The sequence below is a fragment of the Diospyros lotus genome, chromosome 11 (assembly GCF_014633365.1).
Source record: "Diospyros lotus cultivar Yz01 chromosome 11, ASM1463336v1, whole genome shotgun sequence".
Lineage (NCBI taxonomy): Eukaryota > Viridiplantae > Streptophyta > Magnoliopsida > Ericales > Ebenaceae > Diospyros > Diospyros lotus.
Genome location: NC_068348.1, coordinates 9,504,361 through 9,527,083, shown reverse-complemented (window position 1 = coordinate 9,527,083; position 22,723 = coordinate 9,504,361).

Genomic DNA, 22,723 nt, shown 5'->3' with positions numbered 1-22,723 from the left:
ACCATATGGTGATAGTTGGAACACTTAGAATGACAAAATATAGCTACTAGGTAGCAGGGATATTTTGGTCATTTTAGTAGCCGTGAATAATTTGTCTTTGGTCCCCGAGGTAGCTCGATATAACTCATGTATTATTTAATACATTTGGCTTGTTGGATGAATTACATTGAGAGAGAATTATTTTATTCAGAATGGTCCATAATTAATTGGGGCTAGAATAAAATAATAGTTCATTAGCTTTTAATTAATTAATTGGGCTAACCCAATTAGAAAATTAATTAAATGGACTTGGCCCATTAGGGTTTGGCCCACTAGGGTTTTAACCCTAGGGTTCTCCCTATATATATTCTCTCATTTAGTTGTTTTTCATCCAAGGTCGTTTTTACTCTTCTTCACCGAAAGAGAGGCCACGAGTTCGAGTCATACTTCGGAAGACCGAAAGAGAGCCTTCAAGTTCTGATGCGAAGGAGCCGAAGGATTGCAGGACAGCCGTCGTCTCCACCACGCGAAGAATCTCCCGCGCATCCTGCTCCCATCACTCCATTTCGTCCGGTAATCCGTCGAAAAAGTAAGTCTCCTAGATTCTAATCAATACGATGAACGTTTTTTTGATTAAAACGCTTCCGTTGCATGCTATGAATCCTCGTTTATGATCCTTCAGACACCACCCCAGGTTCCTTTGAGAAATAGTATTATTGTAAACCTCGTATTACATGGTATTGGAAAAATAAATAAATTCTAATTATTTGAAAGGACCTCGGGTGGTCCGGGAAGCCCAAGGGTCAATTTGAGAATTTAATTATAAAATTTGTTGAATCGACAGTAGGGAATGCCCCGGGACTTGGATGTCCAGGGAAGAGGGCATGAGAGTGGTGAGCATCTCAAGATGAGGTTGATGGCGCTAGAAGCAGCCCGACTAGGAATAAATTTTGGAATAAATTCTGTATAAACCCGAATGAGTGTCAGTACCGAATAATTGCAAGGGACCTCCAGGAAACTGAGGGAACCCTAGGGGTGGTCCCATTTTCGAGTAAGACAACCTTAAGGCATTTTCGAGTAGAATAAAGGCCTTGTGCAGGCATAGGGACGAAATCAGCCTTTATCGAGTAAGTGCCGGTAACTAATTTTGGGAAAATCAAGTATCTAAGTGGCTTGAGGGTAATTAATTTAGGTCTTAGAGGGCCCAAATGACATTATCAAAATTCCTAAGTGGAATTAAGAGGTTCTCAAGTGTATTTAATAAGAATTAGTGGGGTTTTATACGTAGATTATATATATATAAAAATACGTGTGTGTGTGTGAGGAAGCTTCAAAGAAGCTTCCTAGTGTATGTCTCGGCAATTTGAAATGGCTGAGAGTCTTCACAAGGGAGAGATAGCGAGAGATAAAGAGAGAGCTTGCGAGAGAGAGAGAGAGAGAGAGAGAGAGAGAGAAAGAGAGAGTTGATGGCCGATCATCCATGGCAACAGCTGTCATGGCCAACGAAGAAGAGCAACGGCAGCAGGAGCAGGAGCAGCGAAGGCGAAAGACGGGCTGGTGGCTCGAGGTGGAAGCAGTCGTGGCTGGTTGTTGCGATTGTAAAGGAGACGGTGTCGTCGATCGAAGACACTGGAGCAGCTGGCGGCAACGGCTATAGCGGACTCACTAGAGCTGCAGCGCGCATGGTGGTGGCGGTTGTGCGCAGTGGTGCTGGGGCAGCCGGCAGTGGAGCTGGTCATGGCCACGGCTGGTGGAGGCGTGGGGGGGTCAGTCGACACTAAGGAAGAAGGAGCATACGCTTGCAGGGGGAGGCGTGGGAGGAAGAAAAAGAAAGGAGGGATAAGAGAAAGAAAAAGAAAAAAAAAATAAGGGAACATGGAGAAATTATGGGAAAAATAGCTAAAAAAATCTAGAAAATTCTGAAAATCAGATTGAGGCTCGAGAAGCATACCAAAGGCTCGAAAATGAAAATTCGGGCTTGAGGTGGCAGCTTAGGAGGCAACGCCAGGTGGGCATTTTCTCAATTTCTCAAGTAAACTAAATTAATTTAATTTCTTTCCGAGTTATTGCATTATGTGAGATGATGTAATGTGTAGTGTTGGTTGGATTGAACCCTCGGGTGGGGTTATTTGGTTGAGTTATTGTCGAGTGCTTTTTCAGTATATGGTGAAATTGAAGGCATTGGGTTAATATCTGATGTTTATGGAATTTATGTGGCATCTAGGTTTGACTGGGTTAATGGTGATCCTAGAAGAATTTGGAGTTCGTGCCAAGGCAGAAGAGGCTTCAAGCCAAGTAAGGAATGACCCAAGTATGAAGGTCTTGCATTGTAAATGCTTTTTTATGAGTTGCATGTAGTGGTAAATCTTTGCATGATATGTATTCTAGTGTGCCTATGGCCATAGGAAGGACTAGTGGTGGGAAGGGTTGGTTGATGCCTTGACTTATTGAGGTTATGAGGGCATGGAAGACTACCCATTTGTTGCATTGCATTTTACATTACATGCTCTCTCATGCTTCATTTACTTACGCATTGCACCATTACTGTAACATCCAGTAATCCTAGTGTTATGAGAATGAGAAAGGAAGTAAGAAAACTTTCAAAAATGCCCTTGAGGAGATGTTAGATCCTTGAGAATATTAGTGCCCTATGAGAGGGGTGTTTTGGTAATGTGGATAGTGAAGTCCAATAAAGGGTATTTTGGTAAATTGGAAATAATTCTTATGTGGAATTAGGTGAGTAAGTGAATTAAATCCCAATTTTGTATTTATGTGGAAATATGGGATTAATAATTCATGAAAGGGTATTTTGGTAATTTGGAGTGATTCCATAAAGGAATTTAACTATGGAAAATAGGGAAAATGGTGGATATTGAATTATTTGAGAAAATAATTATGTTTTCCCTAAATTGGTGAATAAATGCAGAAATGCCACATGGATGGATGAGATGAGAACTTGAGAGCCAAGTATGGGTTTAAAAGGTGACACTTGGCAAAGTCTTGTTCAAGTATAAATGGGGTGATTTAATTAAATGCAAAAAGAAATGATTTTGGTCTTTCAAGCATTTAATGAGAAGTATGATGGTGTTGGATTTAAAAGAAAATCCAAAAAAAAAGTAAATGGTCACCATTAATGCTTGAAATTATGGTGAATTAAATAAATCTAATGGAAAATGGGAAAATGGTCTCTCATTAATGCTTTGGAAATATGAGATTTATTTAAAGGAGAAAGAAATGATTTATGTCATTCATTATTGATGTGTGAAAATTGTCTCCATTTAGTAAATGTTGAGAAATTAAGAAATCCAATGGTTGGGATTAATCTTTTAATGGGATTGTGATCCAATGGTGGTGGATGGAAGCTTGTGGTTGGCATGGATTGCCAACTCCTTAAGAGTGTGTTTTCTATTAAGGGTGAAGATTAAATCTTGCAAATTGGATGGATGAGATTAAAGCCTCCAAAGCACATGGATTGTGCTTGTTATGGAAGGCTAGGATTTCCTCTCTAAAAGAGAAAAGAATGGAGGGTGGAGATGAAGTCTTGCATTTAAAATATCAAGGCTAGGAAAATTAATCCAAAAAGAAAAGAAAGGAAATGGAAGAAGTATATAAGGGGAAAGAGAGCTTTATGCTCAAATTTTTCCCATTTCAAGAGAGTAAGGTTGAAATCTTCCAATGGAAAGAAAGGGAGAAGATGAAAGAAATGAAGAAGAAAGCGAAGAATGGAGAAGAAATGAAGAAGAAATCAAGGTATGTTTCATACTTCTTCTCTTTATTTAGTATTCTTGTATGCAAAGTGAGTTCTTGTTGGAATGCCATCTTAGATGAGAGAAGATGATGATGGAAGCTCTCTTGAGAAAAGGATTTCAAGCTTCAAAGAGAAGAAAAGAGGTAAGGGATGGCCCCATGGGAGGGTGGCCTTGCAATATGTAGTAAGTATGGTTCATAAATGTATATGTTGCATTTGGCATGTTCTTTTGTGTTCATGAGACTTATGGCCATAGGTTAGTTTGGGAACATGGTTGAAATGGTGGGTTGATGCCTCTAACCTTGGTGGGTTGTGAGGGCAAAGAGACCTAGCCACACTTGCATGCATTTGGCATCATATAATCTTGTTATGTTCATATTTATTTTGCATTGCACCCTTATTGAGCTTAATAGCTCATGAGGTTTTTACCCTCACATATAGGTTGTCGAAGCATGGGAAAAATCAAGACAAGGTGGAATGGCATGTGGAGGTATGGAAATGAAGATTCAAGTGTGTTGCATGGCTTAGGGTAGCCTATTTTATGGCATTTGATTTATGTAATGTGATGTATTTGGTTGGTAATGACTTGTTAAAGCCTAAGATCATGTGTGTATTTTATATCTTGGGAATGTTTTGACTTTATTTTAAAATGAGATATTTGCTTATGGCATGTTGAAGCCTAAGTTGTGGAGAAAGTCTCATTTTTTGGTGTGTGTTGTGGGAAACACCCAAGAAGTAGAATAATAGAAATTTTTGTTATGTAATGAGGCTTTGGAATGAGAAAAGTAGAGGTTTTGATGCAAATTAAAGGTGTTCAAATTTCTGAAAAATTTGGGGTTTAAAAGCCCAAGAAAAAAAAAAGAAAGAAAAGAAGTGAAGATAGCAACGGGGGCAGCAACAGCAGCAAGGCTGGGGGGGCGCCATAGGCTAGGCGAGCTGGCTTGCACGCGCAGGCGGCTGCGTGCTAGCGGGCACGGGCGTGCGGGCTAGGGCGAGGGCATGCGGGGGGCACAGGCATCGGCACGCGCTACCAGCACGCAGCTAGGCCCCGCGTAAGCCTCAGGGCACGCCGTGAGCCCTGCTAGCCGAAATTTTTTTAAAATTTTGAAAATTTGAGAATTTTTGGGGCAATTCTTAATTGATTTTGGGCCCCGAAGGAATTTTCAAAATAAAGGGATTTTTCGGGCATTTTGGGAAAAATGCCGAAATTTTGAAAAATTGAAAATGATGAGTTTTTCCTCCAAAATTGGTAAAATCAATGGATTGATTGAAATTGTGATTTTTATGGAGCTCGGTAAAATTCTTGGATGGAAAAAGAATTAAATATAAATAAGAAAATGGCGATTGGGCATCTTCATTAGATTTCTTTTAACCAAATGCGGGGGGGTTAAAGCCCAATTCTGCTAGTGAATCCTAGGGTTGAGGGAAGGGAAGGATCATCCTAGTTCCCACCTAGGGCGTTCCGTCTTGAAACATGGTCCGCCCTTCACCACAAGCCGGGCAGGTGGACAATTTGGGTAATTGTTCACGAGTGGCACCCGTAAGTGGGAACGGGGCGTCACACTTACTGAGTCTTTTTGACTCATGAGGTTTTACCTCGTGTTGTAGATGTTGCAAGTCCAAATGCAAGCAGGGATGCTATCCGGAGGCTGTTGTGGCAACTAGCAATGTTGTCGAGTTATATGTTATGCATTTATCATGTATGTATTCATGTGGTTGAATGTAAATGTTGTTGAGTGCTTGATGCATCTAGTTGTTGTAATCACCATAGTGTGATACGTGTTGTGAGATTGTTTGATGTGTATGGCCTTGTTGGTGGAGTCGAGTTTCGGATCAGGTAAAGATCGGAAAGGTATGTTCCCATAAATCCCCAGTACTCAGTGGATGTTGATGTGCTAGCTTGGTGTCTGGGTCACCTTTGGCTTGTCGTGAGGCGAGTTGAAGAAAGGTGAAGCTCACTCGGGTTTCGGGTCCCAGTCCACTTTGTTTTCTTATCTGTGTTTGGGACCGATTCCTCAAGCGGGGGCGAATAGAAGGATGAAGCCTAGTCCCCACCTAGGGCGTTTCCTGTGAAACATAGTCTGACCCTTCAATTATTGATTTGTCGGGTGAGTAATCCGGCCGATTATTCACCGATGGTGCCCATAAGTAGGAGCGAATCGTTACAGTTGGTATCAAAGTATGGCTAGCAATATGAGTGAGGAAAGATGGCATTGGTGGAGTTATGTATGGTAGGTTTAAGTGATTGAGGTGAACGAAATTTCCCGAGTTATGAGTTAGGGATTATCTGGCATAATTTGGTTGTAAGTCGAGATGTCTCAGCTGCTGAGTTGGGGTCGAGAACAGTTGGTTTGAAATTTTGAGATTTCAATGTGAGGTTGGTTTGATGGCCTTGAATGTAAGACATGTGGTTCGAGGACCCTAGGGATTGGGTCGACACGTTGAGGCCTGTGATGGTTTGAAGGGTATGCTCACATATTGCTGTTATAGGAATATGAAAATATTATGGGTTAAGATGATATACTATAAGTGGTATACGAGTCAAGGCAATGAAGAACCAAAAACCCAAGTGTAGATGTTGGTCTCAAGGAAACCCAAATGTGGGAATTTGGGGATATTAAGCGTTCTAAGGATGAGAATTCCTTGAGATTGAAGTGTGGAGGCTCGTGTGGGGACACAAAACTGAGGCATGACTAGTCCGGGAGGGGATTAGTGGAGCATCCCTATGTTAGGGATTTGTCGAGCATGTTCGAGGGAATAAAGTTTTCCCTTAGATGTGGTGTGAGAAGGCTGGTGCGTTTGAGATAGAATAAGCTAAAGTGGGAATTAGCTCGAGGCTCAAGGAAATGAGTCATTAACGGGTCGTGCGATGAGCTCTAGGAAGCGAGTAAGGTTGCTTGCAGTAAGGCTCGAGGTAGAGCGTGCAGGTAGAGCACATTCATGTCATGGCCAGGGTAGGTATGACGTAAGTAACTTTTGGAACGACTTTGAGGAGGGTCGAATGTGATGTATGCATACTAGAAGTATGTGGTGCGAGGTGGTCGTACCATATCGTTATGACCCGGAGGTATGAGGTGGCTGTATCATTATGATGATCCCGGAGAGGATGTGCCTAGGGTATGAGTGAACCTTAGCTGGTTTTATGATGAAACGAGGTCTATCCTAGGGAAGGATAGGTGTGTGGCAAATGGACCCTAGCAGGCATTTGTTTGAGATGGAAAGTCCCTAGCGGGTCGAGCTGGGATTCAGGGAAATTTAGATCGGGAATGAAGGAGTTGGGCATGTGTTGATATGCGCATGAGAGCCATTGGATTAGAAGTCTATGTCGTGAAGGGCCAAGAGACCGTTCATATGATTGATGGATGAGAGGCTAATCAAACTCTCATGGTGATGCTTGGGGTCTGGTGGATGCCTAAGGTTGGGAGATGAGAGGTGAATAGACCCTCATTATGATGTTTGGGGTCGGGGTTGATGCCTAAGGTCACGAGATCTTTGTTAGGGTGACTGGGAGGTTACCCAATGAAGGGTGTGAACGAGCTGTGTGGTCCAAGTGCAGTGTTGATGAGGTTGTGGCAACGAGACATCCATGGCTATGGGTGCTCTGGAAATGCCAACTTCGAATGCCGGGGTAGGCGAGGGGCGTGGCGTGTGATGTAGAGGCCCTGGGTTGTGATTATAAAGTCAGCCTGAGTAAGGCATGTAGGAAGGCCGAGCTAGGCGTGGTGACTGAATGCATATGGGGGTATGCAAGGGGAGACGTGAGGTCTCGACTCACATAGAAGGTGACGGTTTGTGTTCCAGGCAATAGGTGTCGGAACTTGAGGTAGTCAAGCTTTGAGATGAGCTTGGTGTCAAGGTGATCTAAGATGGATTTGGGTTCATTGTTGTGAAAAGATAGATCTTTCATATTTTGGTTAAAAAGCTTTGAGTTATGAGCTCGAGGGGTAAGATCATGAGGCCTTAAGAGTTGGAATGGTTTGAGATCCTCTTAGGTTGTAAGAGATGTAAAGTCTTGAGGAGCAAGGCGCATGAGGTGATCCTGAGGTTATCAAGGCAAGGATAACCGAATGAGATGACTTTTGTTTGATGGTGGTGGAACCATCGTAGCTTGCGGAGGCTTCAACATAGCACTAATGCTACTGGTGTAAGGCTCGCAATGACGAATTTGATGTTATGGACCATCTGACAGAGGACTAGCATGTTGACTCGCGGTTAGGGCGAGTGACCCATTGACCGGAGTAACATAGTGAACTGCAAGTGACGATCAAATGCTGAGGAGCTGTAGTAGCACCATAAAAATTATGTTGAGTAAGGGTCTAAGTTCGTAGGACCAAAAATCTTCTATGAAGGTCGTGGTGACCTAGGAGCTAGGGTAGCTCGATTAGTAATCGTGTCCCGTGTGTCGTGGTGATCAGTCGCTTGGTGTCGATAAGCGAGCTAAGTTAAGTAGCTAAGAATTGCGAGCTGGATAAGTGCATGGGGCCCAAGTTGGGCGAGGTGCACAAAGGCCTAAGTGGGGGTTAAGTACTTGTGGTAGTGAAGTGGTGATGAAATGGTTAGCTGAATGTTGAGACCATGTGGTGTCTCGAGATTTCTGAAGAGAGTGGAACCCATGGAACGAGGAATGGCTCTAGTATGGAATAATGCTACTGGTGATGCTTACTGGTGACGGATCTAATGCTAGGGACCACTGATGCAGATGTTGATGGCAGGTGGCCATTGGGTTAGTGACCGGCTGTCGAACCACTCCAGAATTAGAGATCTATGTTTGCATCTCTTCTCTAGTTTGCAGCAAAGTGCACCCTAGGTCATCTTCTCACAAGGAGCCTCACCTTCTTCTACCAACAAGGAGAACCAATACAAATAACAGTTTGTTTAGGGGGGTTGTTTTGACAGAAAATTAATTGGCAAAACAGAAAGACAATGATGGATGAAAAATCAGTAAAAGATATGCAACCGGCTGTGTATTTGTCTCCTATGTGAAATCTTCCTCGTCCAACCTATATACCTTGGCTTGCTAGATGTTTTGATATCCGGATAACAAACTCAAAGCATCCCCAACAACCGTCCAAGGATTAGAGTGATTGGAACAACAAAATGAATACAGAAATCTCTTGTAAACAAAATGCAGCCATTCACTCTCTATTCAACCTATCCGGACCTATGCAAGAACAACCGTTCAAGCACATAATATTCATTTCCTAGATGTTATACCAACCGGCTATAACATTCTGCTCTCTTAAGCATTTAACAGAAAATGAAACCATGCAAATTCACACAAACCTGCCATGAACTCCATGCATTCACAAATCTGCCTAAACTAAACCAAATAGAAATGAATAGGAAACAAACAACAAACCAGATTCTTGTAGCTCATTCGGGACTCAAATTCCACATGGATTCAAGACACACAACCGGTTACAAATGCTCTAGCCTATCATTACAGCAAGGAAAACAAAATGGAACAAAAGATGTAGAAAACAGAAAAATGATACAACAACAAAAACGGGCAGAATCCTCTCTATTTTCTCCTCCCTCTCTATCTCATGATATTCTGGAAATTAATGCTAAGAGGCCTTAAATACATGGCTAAGAAAGGAAAGGCTAGGGAGGCTAGGGTTGGGCCTAGCCCAACAGAAAACAAGTGAGCCCAAAACAGCACAATGAGTAGCCCAAGTCTGCTCCTTGAAAGTAGGCCCAAGCTCCTTGAAAGTAGGCCCAAGCTCCTTTAGTTGAGCCACTTCTCTAGCCCATCCAATATTCCCTAAAGCCTGGATCCATAGAGTAGAGGTAAGATAGAAAATAGTGTAAGGACAATTTGAAGCATAATAAAATAGAAACAATGAAATATCAGCAAAAATTACTTCAAATGGCCTAATAAGAATGAGGTGAAATGCCAAAATATGGTATAAATATGCATGCTATCAGTTAGCTTATGACGAGGGACTACGACCCTCTGTGGAGAGTAACCAGTCTGTAATAGAGACGATTAAATGCCAAAAACCTGGAGCGAACTGTAGGTTATGTCCGAGCTAAGCCTAAGTTCCATGTTAAGTGAGGACTTGCGGAATCATGGCAAGTCGTGTGATGATACTCCTTGTTAAAGGATATTAGCACAATATTGGCTAGAGTTGATCGTGTTTGATTTGGTAAATTAGGGTGATGGACCCAATGTGACCCTGTGTGATGTGAGAATATAGGGTTGATTGGAAGAGTTGGCAAATGACCCTGGGAGTTCATGTGAAGTAAGTGTCGTGGAGGGCGACACTTACGAGATGAAAGCCAACCATGAGATGGAATACTGAAACGTGTTGGGGTTTTAGGTATATGGATCTCTAAATCTATGTCGTGAGTTGTTAAAAGTTGAACATGTGGCTAAAGCTTGGTTGCGAAATCTATTAAGGGTCATAGTTACACAGTTGAGTGTTAATCCGGATGTATCGTTGTGATACTGATGAGGCATCCTCATGTAACACTGGATGGGTTTCTAATTGATGACACAGGATCGATTGCTAGGTGAGAGCACCTATAATGGCAATGATAGGAGCATGAGGCTAGATGACTGTAAACGTAAGCCCTTGTTGATTGTCGTGTATGCCACTCATTCGAAGGTTCAGAGAAATCTGGTGGTCAGATCGATCGGTTTGACAAGAGATCCAAAGTCTAGAAGGTGGTTGGTTGTAACAGGGATGAGCTCGAATGAGTGTTGCTCATAGCAAGCTACCGAGCTGATAGAGTTGTTGAGCTGGCCAAGTCGTAGAGTTGGTGGAGGGTTGAACTACCGAGCTGTTGAGTTAGTAGGAGGCCGCGTTGCTGAGCTAGTGGAGGGCCGAGCTGGTGGAGGTCAAGTTGCCGAGTTGGCATAAGGCCCAACTGTCAAGCTTATGGGAGGCTAAGCTACAGAGTTAATAGCCGAGTTGCCGAGTTGCAGAGCTGCTAAGCTCGAGAGGATTTCTGCAGCTAAAGTAATGCCTAGAGGAATGTTGCGTTGGTCGCGAGCCTCGCAACTTAGCAAGATCGAATGGAGTGGATTAGAGAGATGCCGAGGGTGAATTTGAGATTTTGCCAATGGGTAGTGAGAACCCCAGTGAGTAATTCATGAGAATGAGATTGGTTTCCATGAATGGAGCAGGTGATAATTAGATCATTTGATAGTTGTGAGTAATATAGCTAGAGGGATGCCCTGGTGTTTGGGCAACTGATGAGAATTAACCTCATGGTTTAGGGTTAATGGTCGTGAAAGAAATCAGCTAGTGGGTTGATCGATGGCCGGTTGGGGGTGGCCGATGGAGACGAAAGGCGTCGATCAGTAATAGTGGCAACCGCTAGCAACAGCCAACCATGGTCATGCGGCATCGAAAGGGTGGTCAGTCAGTGACGCTAGTGGTTCTGGAGCTGCAGTTGTGGTTAGATGTGGCAGTAAGTGATGGCAGGAGGTCGTCTTAACCGACGATGATTGCATTAGAGTCAATGTGGCTGCTAACCAAATGGTGTGAGCTCGCTGGAAGTGAAAGGTACAAGAGGAATCCGAAAGAAGCCAGAGTTTCTCGAGGATTAGTAAGCTATTCAAAGAATGGCAAGGTAATGAGGAAAAGGCTAATCCAAGATTGAGGTTGTGCTGGTTAAGACGACCCGTGAAATTTAAGATGCAACGACCTTGGGAAGAGACATGTTGCTGTCATGGTATTGATGCTGTCGAGGAGGGCAAAGAGAACCATTGGGCATGGTAAAGTCTCAAGATTAGGTGTCAGTTGCGAATTGAGAAGGAAATTGTTATAAGATGGCCATGTAGTCTTGTGCCCTATGAGGGTAAGGCCGTGTCAAGGAATTGTGGAATTTATAAATATTCCAGTGAGATTCAGGCTAGGCTGGTCAACTTGGCTAGAGAACCGTTTCGTGAGTGGTGGTGTAACCATGATGGCTTGAGGTAGTGGAGGTGGGAACTTGAAGGCTCGAAGTCATACTACGGGTGCGATGCAATCAGTGACGAGCCTGGGCCATGCTACTGGAAATTGGTGTTGGGCCCTAATATGCCTGTATGGGAGCAACACAATCGTGGGAACTGGATGTTGGCTAGCCTAATGCACAGGGCAACACAGTGATTGTAACGACCCGTCAGAGGGCCCAGTATTTATTTAGAATTATTTAATTAATTATTAAGGTATTTAATTGAGAGAATTTGTCAATTAAATTTTAATGTGGCAATTTAGAGATTTCTAATTGAGAAATGGCATTTAATGGCATTTAATTATGTGGAAATTAAGTGCAAGGGTATGGAGGTAATTTTAGATGTTTTAAATAACAATTTCTTATTATTAGGAATTATTTCATTAGTGATATTATGTATTTAACAGAGAATCCACGAGTGAGAAGGATTAAGTGGAAATTATCCAAATTAATTAAGAATAAGGTCTCCAAGTTATAGTAGGAGAAGGAGACGGGCTTTTAGGGCTTCTTATGTGTATATATAAGTCTCATAAGCCTTAACTTTCTTCACGTCGTGAAGAACAGAAAGCAAAGAAAGGTACCAGTGTCGCATAGGAACTTTTGTTGAAGCGTTGAGTCGATCAAGAGTCTTCGAGATCGTTCAAGGGTTTGATCAGAGAGTTTTAGCAGGCAAGTATTCTTCCTGTAATCCCTTCCATTACAGGTTCATATCAGTTTTGAATTCATATTATTCCATTTCTTCTTTGAGTTCTCAGATTTATATCAGTTACAATATGTGTGTATATATATACACGTAGAACAGTGAGTGCATGAAAAACATATGCATGAGTCTTTATCGTGATTCTTTTAAATATGATCTTTGAATCATGATAGCATATGTTCTCAGATTAAACAGGACTCTTCGTTCTTGTTCCCAGATCTTTATCAATTTACATGCATATGTATATTCGTAGTTATATCATTATCCAGTGAGTTGTGATAAGCTATGCATAATTTTTACAGCATTTTTCTTTTAGAAACCATTGATTAATCCATCTTGATATTATTTTTTATCAATTGGGATTGTTCTCCCAAGATTTCATTTGGAATAGTGTGGTAATATTAAGTTTTTTATTCAAGATATGGTCTTTGTTATTGTAAGCTTTGTTTCGTATGAGTTTTTAGTCATTCGAATGAGCCTCTTTGTCATTCGAATGAGTTCTTAGCGTTATCGCATCATTCATATGTGTTCTCGAAGTTTTGAGTGTATCATTTGAATGAGTGTTCTTATCATTCGAATGAGTCCTTGAAGATTTGAGTAAGCCTTTGCTTTGTATCGTGTAGCATTCGAATGAAGTCTCCTTGTCATTCAAACGACCCGTGAGTATTTCATTCATTCATTCGAACGAGGTACTGTTGCATTCGAATGAGATGCTTTCTGCTCGTTCAAATGCTTGAGAATTGCCAAATTCATTCGAATGAATTTGTGAGTCATTCGAATGAGTCCTTGAAAGATCTAAATAGCCTTTGTTATATATTATCTATCATTCGAATAACCTTGGTGTAGTCCATTCATTTCATTCGAATGGGTTGTTGTTGCATTCGAATTTCTCCCTTATGCATCAGCTATCATCCGAATAGTATCATATGGCATCTGAATGACCCATATCCCATTCGAATGCATCTCCAGTGTTACGCCTTATATTTGAATGACCTTCCTTGCATTCGAATGACTCTCTTGAGATGTCCGAATGACTTCCAGTAAATCCTTAATGCAAATCATTAATTCAATTTAAATATTTAATACTTCAAATATTGAATTTTCATGCTAAGATATGGTAAAATCCAATACGCCATGCCTATACTCAGAAGTTACATAATCTTGTATCTCAATATAGTTGGTGAAGATCATATACCATGTTTAGCAATTATTATGACATGTTCAGCATTATTTTGTGAGATTATGTGCATACATATTTGTATGAGCATTGAGCATGACTTTATATGGAGCACTACATATCGTGTGCTAGCATTTTATATGAGCATTGCATTATGCGCCCCAGGCGGCTTGTCCACAGGGATCCCACTAGTATCAGTTTCAATTATATCTCAATTATGAGTTGCTCACCTGATGTCAACTAGGGGGCTAGGGGCTTTGCCCACAGTATATGCTTATAGTTTTTATGTTACAGGATTCAAATTAGTCAGGTATGTATTATAGTTATGTGGGCTTATGAGCCAAAGTTGCATACCTGCATGTACTTTACAATTTATGTGCATTACATCTTGTAAATGCAACCTTACAGTGATTCTTATGTCTCTCAGTTCAAGGATAGTTATAATCCTTATGGGTATCGATATTTCTCAATTTAGCTTCAGTTATTCTCTCTAGCTTATTACTTGATGAGATTTGTAACTCACCTTGTACTCTTCACCATTCTAGGTCCTAACGGGGGAGTACCAGATGTGGGGCCTAGTAGCAATGTTCAGTAGTGTGTGTACGTGGAGGCGCTCAAGATAAAAGATGTTTGGGATTAGTTGGTGTCTTATCAGTTTAGGTTTATTTTATATTTCAGTTTAGGGATTTTCCCTTAGATGTAGTTTATGATTTTCAGTTTATGTTGACTCAAAATTTTTTTATTTCAATCGATTGAGATGTTCATTTATGGTATCAAATTTCAGTTTATCAGTTAGTTTTATTTCATTTTCCGTCGCACCTCTTCTCAGGCAGTTCTAAGAAAAGGGGTGTTACAATGAATATGCAGGTGGGCAGGGGCCGAAGATCTGTGGCATGCACAATAAGTATAACGAGGGCTGGGGTTAAAAGTTCCATGACCTTAAAGCAAAATGGTAGGATCACTTACCTACTGTAGGGTGTGACAACCAGAGTAAGGCCTAGCATGGGATATGATGGAAGAAAACTGAGGTATGAGTGCAAAACGTTTAATAGGGGTTGCCCGATGAGAGTCTCAGATGTGGGTAAGTGACCTCAGTTCGGGAGTGGTATCGGCCAATAAGAAAGGCCTCAATGACTTTGTCGAATGTGGAAAGAATCCTTAGTTGGGGAGAGTGTTAAGGCGTGTGCTAGTTAAGCTCGAGATGTGGACTCAAGTAGTGCACGTTATTAGCTAAAGTATGAAGTACCCACTATGATGTATGGGTATGAGGGTCATGCTCAAGTTATAGCGATAAGTGGAGGTCAACTGGTCAAAGTATCAGACTGTGATGAATGGTCGATTATGGATAAAGGGTCAGAGGGTTGCTTCCCATATAATGTGAGCATGGCTATAGTCGATCAGTCATAAGATGTTGTCATGGGGATCAACTCAAGCTATGGATGTATGTGATTGACGACAAAATGTTAAGGATAGATGGGTGTCAGCATGTCTGATGGGCATTAGAAGTGACATTGCTGTGATTGATCAATGCTAAGACGTTGCTGTGTTTGATCAGCGTAAGATCGTGGCTATGTGTGATTGGCAAAAGAAACGTTGCCGTGTGTGATTAGCGAAAAATCGTTGTTGCCTAGTCAGTGATGCAATGTTGTCGAGATGATTGGCATTGCCGTCTTTGATTTTGGTTTGATATGGAAGATGGGAAGTAACTTCGAAGTGAAACTTAGAGCCAGTGGAAATCCATTAGGGGATGGATGTTATTGTGGTAGTCGTGTGTCATGACCAGCGACTAGTTGTGAGAATTGGCAAGAGGCCAAAGTGGCATCAACTGATGAATGTCCTCGGGAGTGGGAGGATCAATAACCTAAGCGAAACCTCGAGGTGGGGATAACCCAAGGGAAGGGTGACCAATGGCTAAGCTATGAGATTCTCGAGCATGGGAATTTGGTGAATAACAAGAGAATGTGATTATCTTGGGTAAAGAGTAAGGTAAAGTGAATTTCAAGGATGAAATTCTTTAAGGGGGGTGGAATGTAATACCCCATATTACATGGTATTGGAAAAATAAATAAATTATAATTATTTGAAAGGACCTCAGGTGGTCCGGGATGCCCAAGGGTCAATTTGAGAATTTAATTATAAAATTTGTTAAATCGACGACAGGGAATGCCCCAGGACTTGGATGTTCAAGGAAGAGGACATAAGAGTGGTGAGCGTCTCGAGATGAGGATAATGGCGTTGGAAGCAGCCCGACTGGGAATAAATTTTGGAATAAATTATATATAAGCCCAAATGGGTGTCAGTACCAAATAGTTACAAAGGACCTCCGGGAAGCTGAGAGGACCCTAGGGGTGGTCCATTTTTGTGAGTAAGACAACCTTGAGGCGTTTTCGGGTAGAATAAAGGTCATGTGCAGGCACAGGGACCAAATCGGCCTTTATCGAGTAAGTGCCAATAACTAATTTTGGGAAAATCAAGAATCTAAGTGGCTTGAGGGTAATTAATTTAGGTCTTGGAGGGCCCAAATGATATTATCAAAATTCCTAGGTGGAATTAAGAGGTTCTCAAGTGCATTTAATGAGAATTAGTGGGGTTTTATATGTAAATTGTATATATATATAAAAATACATGTGTGTGTGTGTGTGAGGAAGCTTCCTAGTGTATGTCTCGGCAATTTGAAATGGCCAAGAGTCTTCGCGAGGGAGAGATCAAGAGAGAGCTTGAGAGAGAGAGTTGATGGTCGATCGGCCATGGCAACAACTGCCATGGCTGACGAAGAAGAGCAGTGGTAGCAGGAGTAGTGGAGGACAAAGGCGAGCTGGTGGAAGCGATTGTGGCTAATTGCAGCGATTGTGGCTGATTGCAGCGATTGTAGAGGCGGCGGCAGCGTCGATTGGAGACGCTGGAATAGCTGGCGGCAACGGCCATGGCAAACGCGCTAGAGCTGCAGCACGCAAGGTGGTGGCTCGAGGTGGTGGCGACTGTGCAAGGTGGTGCTAGGGCGGCCGACAGTGGAGCTGGTCGTGGCCGCGATTGGCAGAGGCATGGGGGGTCAATTGGCACTAAGGAAGAAGAAGAAGCAGACCCACATAGGGGGAAGGCGTGGGAGGAAGAAGAAGAAAAGAGGGAGAAGAGAAAGAAAATGAAAAAAAAATAAAAATAAAAAAAGAAAAGAAAAGGAAGTTTTTGAGATGTAGCTGATAGCTACATATTAGATCCTTTATAGAATTTTATTATGTACGAGATATTTAATTGTATGTGTATTATTTTGATGATGTCATGTTGAACATCGATGGTATGATCTCTATATCATGAATAAAGGAATTATGATTATGTATTTATCGAGATTTCGATTTTGATTTCACTGATGTGATTGATATTACCTGTCTTAGCTCATTTTTTTTTAAGTTTGATATTGTCGACGTTCGGAATTGGTCGAAGGTGATTCGTTGGCCTGCACTAGTGTGGTGGATCTGAGAGAGAGAAAATGGGATATCCGATTCGATTTGTTGACCTGCCGGCCTGTCCCTGTGAGGTACTCCGATGCCCAAGTCAGTGAGCGAGTAAGTACGTGTGCAAGGTATTAGTAAGTGGGCAGAAGAAAAAGCATACCCTGGCTCTCAAAAGAGCTGGCTGATATATAGGAGGATATGTCCTCATGCATGCGTTATACGTATGCAGGTGATGGGATAGAATAGCCGGCGTCGGCGAGAACATCCATGCAGCAGCAAAGCCCCGACGAGACCCTCATAATGTGGATAAAATCCGTCATTAATGAGGATGGGATCTAAGGTGAATGTGCGGAAACCTAGACGCGACTATAATGATGTTATTGTAAAAGGGCCAAGATGGGACTGACATAAGCCGGTCAAATGAGCCGAGAAAATGGGCCTGAATGGTCCAGCTAGGGCAGCTTGTGACCTACTGGTATCCCGTGGCATACGTCCCTCCCATTATGCGAGTTGATCGGCTAAGTCGATGAACAACAAGAGTCACTAGGAGCTCGCTCGAAGTGCAGTTGGGAGCTCGCTCAGATAGGCTAACGAACTAAGGGTATTTCTGGAAGCTCGCTCTGTCCTGCGATCTGATCTCGGGTTCCAGCAAGGTATGAGCTCGCTTCGATGAACTAAGTTCAGGGCCTACTGGGCTTTATGCGATTGGGCCGGTCTGCTAGGCTAGGCTCAGTCCATAAAGAGTATAGCGAGAAATACCTGCAACATTAAGCCCCCCAACTCGCAGTGCGATATTCGGACTGGGAGTTGACGCGGGGGGGAGGCTTTGGCAGTGGTGCGTTAGCACCAGGTTCGTCCCACCTCGGTCCCCCAAAGGGTGACTGCTTAGAGGGTGACTAAGAGGCTCACAAGTGCGACGGGACTCTTGGTCGTTCAAGGGCGATAGCTATAAGCTAACCTGTGGTTGTGGACCCATGATGACATGATGTGTGTAATACCCCAAGAGCTCAAAGGAGGGTAGTATATATCGAGAATAAGTAAGGAAGGAAATAACACCAGCTAGATACATTTTGGGCTGAATATAGGCAAAGAACTCCCAAATTAAGCATGCTTGACCTGGGGTAATCCAAGGATGGGTGACCCCCCTGACAAGTTCGCGTAGGCCCATCAAGCTAAGTTGCCCCGGACCTTCCTATTGCTCGATGCGGGGTGTTACAAAAATGTGTGTCAACAGATATGCTGAGAAGGTAGATCAGGATTGTTGGGGTTTAATTTATGTTGAGTGTATATTGAAAAAAAAAATATCCTCGAAATCTTGAATTAACGTGCTGCTTGGGAAAACGGGGCGTTATAGCGAGTGTGATACATGCGCCGAGAAGGGGCTGCTTATGAAAGCGTGTGGGCCACCTTCTAAGGTCATGTGAAGGGCCCCTTTCCCTTGAAATTTTTCACTAATATCCCTCATTTGATTCCTTTCAACCCTATGTAAAAATATTAGAGGTTAAGTTTACCAAAACTCGTGTTTTATGCAGAAACCTAGGTCGTTATGGTTAAACCGTAACTTTCAGAGATAAATCTTCAAGGTGAGGCTCCTGTGCTGAGTTTTATTGCATGAAACGAGTTTTATGAGATTCCTATACGCAAACTCCTATTGTTCTCTTACATGAAATCATTTTGCATATATGAAATGTGTTTTCTTGGAAATACATGCTATTGGCTTTCAATTGTAGTATTTATAAAATTCATATGGCCATACTGTTGTACCTATCTATTGATGCCTAAAGGTAAAAGTCTAGATATCCCCCAAGAGACACTATGAGTGCGCCATCAAGAAAGCTCTCATGGGGAAGACCGTGAGACTAAGGGACAACGGATGTGGTGTTTGCATGAGTTCTATGAGGTTGGGCTAAGGTGACATGGTTAGGGACCTCCCGAGAAGCGTTATGCAAGTGCCATTGAGAAAGCTCTCAATAGTTGTGTTGTGAAAAAAAAAAAAAAAAAAAAGAATTCTGATATAAACGTATAGCAAAGACACCAAAACCCAAGAAGGAGGTGTGTAATATCCCAATTTTAAATAAATAAATATGATGTTATTTGGTAAAATATTGCGTCCTTCGTGACATTAAGAGAATTTAAGAGACAATTTAAAGATCTCAAATAACCGAATCGACATAAGGGAATACCCTGGTACGTGCATGCCCAAAAGAAAGAGATATCCAAGACAAGCATATTAAGATAAGATTTTTAATGGCAAAAGAAACCAAAGCGGAGACTGTTTTTAGTACAACTTCAATATGGCCTAAAAAACCAAATTAGCGTAAGAGACTTCCGAAAAGACACCGAAACCTCGAGAAGAGTTAAATTTTGCATAAGAATCAACCCATAATAGGGTTTGGGGTAAAACGATCAAGTTTTCTATCAAGCATGATTTCTCATAAGTTTCGGGCCCAAGTGTAATTTTTGAATTTTGGTCAAAAAATGGTAAAACGAAACTCGGAGTGGATTTTATGAAAAAGGAAACTCTAACGGTCATAGGGGAATTTTTAGGAACTCATTTATAGAAAAAAAAAATTTACAAGAACTCAACAGACATCTTGGAAATGCCTAAAAGGGGTTTAGAAAACCAATAAGGCTAAAATGTAAAAAAAAAAAAAAAGGAAGGAAGCAGACATGGCCGCCAATGGATATTGCCCACTCCGGTCGGTGCCATTAGGGCCATCTGAAGATATGAAAATGGGCCCCACCATGTGGGGTGTTGATTGGGATAGGATATGGGTCGAGATAAGCCAAGCATGGCTGTGATTTGATAATGTATAGTAAAGAATGGTCGCGACTGCCAAAAATTTAGGGAAGGAAATCAAAGCCAAATCATCGAGATTTGAGGTAGGATAAGGCCATATCAGCTATTTAATGCTTGGATTAGACTAAGTATTGCTTGTTTGGAGCTTCAAATCATGTATAAATAGAGGTGTTCATAGTGACCGAAAGGCGTTGAAATTAAACTTTGGATTTCCCACGTTTAAGAGTGATTTTGAAATTTTGGATAAGGGGCATTTGATCTTGAGGGAGTGAGGACTGTTTCTAGAGATTTTGGGTTGTTTTCGAAGTGTTTAGAGGGGTGTTCAAAGTTGGCTAGAAGTTCGAGGAAACGGCCGGAGACAATTTGATTTTTGGCATTTTGGGGCATCACCGATGGTTGTTTCGAGCCAAGAATGGTACCAATAGGATTGACTGGAAGAGGGCTATCGAGTGGTGCAAAGAAATCGGGACTGGGCAATCGCCGGTGACCGATTTTTTGGAGAAGACGCCCGGCATGTGGCTGTCATGCGCCAGTTAAATTTCCAAAGCATGCGCCAGCATGTGAGGGCACGTACCAGGTCAGAATTTTTTGAATTTTTTTATTATTTTTAGAATATAATTTTAGGATTTATGGTATGGAAAAAAATGGAAAAATACTCAAGTAGGCATTTATTTGAGAATTTTTTTTGAGAAGAAAATAAGGGAAAAATATGAGAAAATTATGAATAATAGAGTATTGAAAGTCTTGAATAAATGTTATGGCTAGGGATTATTGAGGTGTTAAGATTTGATCAAGAGTACAGTTATTAGATCTCAGCACGTAAATCAAGGTCATCGTGAATTTCAAGGTTTTAGTGATAAATCGTTCGAGGTAAGTGGTTCAACCCAAAAAACCCAGTTTCATGCAAACATTTTGTTATCATGTTGTCATGTCTTGGTATGTTTTGCATGACGTATAGTGCATTTACATTTTCTGATGATGAAATATGCATATATGCACAATGAGATTTTCGGTCATACATTGCATAGGTTTGGGATTAGGGACTAGCGTCGTTGCTTTGCCAATGGTGCACCCATACACCTCGGTCTAACAGGGAGACTGTAAAAATGGTGGGAAACAATTAGATGCGTTCAACCCAAACATAGAGTAATGATGATATGTTGCATCGCATATATACATGAGCATTGAATGATGTACCCTTATTTAGATGATTCAACATCTAACGAGGGCTTTTCCCCTGGAACATTCAAACGTTCTAGATGGGGTTTGCCGCGAGGGAACATAAATGGTTGAGATGTAATGACTCAAGGCGTCATGGATTTGATAAAGTTATTTCTGCATTTTGCTTCTGCATAAGGATCCAAATATGTACCAGTCATGTTATGTTTCAATTATGTTAAGAACTTATGTTTCATTAATGAATCGTTTTGTATTATGGATGATGTTTAAGGAATGGTCATGTAATGTTATTATGATTCGATGTTTGTTTAGGTTCGATTCTTACTTCTGCGTTGATGAATACCTAGCCTAGCATATATGATGTATGAGGAAACTAACATTAGGCAAGTAGAAGGGAAATTTTGGGAGTTATTATCATGATGAGTTATTTCAAAAAAAAAAAAATATAGCCAAAAATTTCTAAGTTATAGCATGCCTGAGAAAATGGGGTGTTACAGAGTGAATTGGGATAATTTACAAAATTGATTTTTCTTGATAAAATCTTAATCAACAATAATGCTTAAAGAAATGAAAATGATAATCAATGTGCAATGCTTAAGGAAAGTACAGAAAACAAAACAACCATAAGAGACAATGATATATAGTGGTTCGATTTTCCAAGCCTAGTCCACTACCTTGGCTTCCCACCAAGGATTTTTAAATCAATCTACTAAAAACCCCCTACTTAAGCCAAGTAGGTCCTTTAGTCCGCAATTAGGAATATTACAAACCTCCCACTCAAATGGGCCCTCTAGCTTATGCTAGGTAAATACAAAAAAATGAATAAGAGAATCTAAGAATAAAACTCTTAGATACAAGTTCTCTCTACATAAAAATCAGAGGCTTAAAATGAATATAATAGTGTAATACAAAGCCTTGAAAAGATAATAATAGAGAGAATGAAATTTAAAGCTTGATGTAAACTTGAATGCTCGGTAGTTGAAATAATAAATGTTCTAAGCCGCCTTTAATGATCCTTCAACCACCTATTTATAGTTGATGGTAGATAAATACAAAAATTCGATCATTGTGGTAGTTGAGCAAGCATTTAATACGCCAAAAACTAGTTGTTATAACTTTATATAAAACAAACTATAGATAGACTCGGGAGGTTAGTCGATTAATTATTTGAATAAAATTAAGACATAGTTGACAGAGCCATAATGTAACGCCCCGCTCCCACTTACGAGTGTTACTCGTGAACAATTACCCGAATTGTCCACCTGCTCGGTCTGAGATGAAGGGCGGACTATGTTTCAAGAAGAAACGCCCTAGGTGGGAACTAGTCTCGTCCTTCCCTTCCCTTAAACCCCAGGATTTTCTAGCACGATTGGGCTTTAAACCACATAGCGTTTGGTTAAAAAGAAATCTCGCGAAGACGCCCAATCATTATTTTCTCATTTGAATTTAATTCTTTTTCGACCAAGAATTTTACCGGGCTCCAAAAATCACCATTTAAACCAATCCATTGATGGATCACCAATTTTGGAGGAAAAACTCATCATTTTCAAATTTCCAAAATTTCGGCATTTTCTTCAAAATGCCCGAAAAATCCCTTTACTTTGAAAATTCCTCCGAGGCCCAAATTCAATTAAGAAACGCCCTAAATTTCTCAATTTTTTTAAAAATTTGGCCGGCGGGGCCCACGGCGCGCCCCAGGGCTCGCTCGGGGCTCTACTGGCGCTGGTCGCGCCTGCCCACGCGC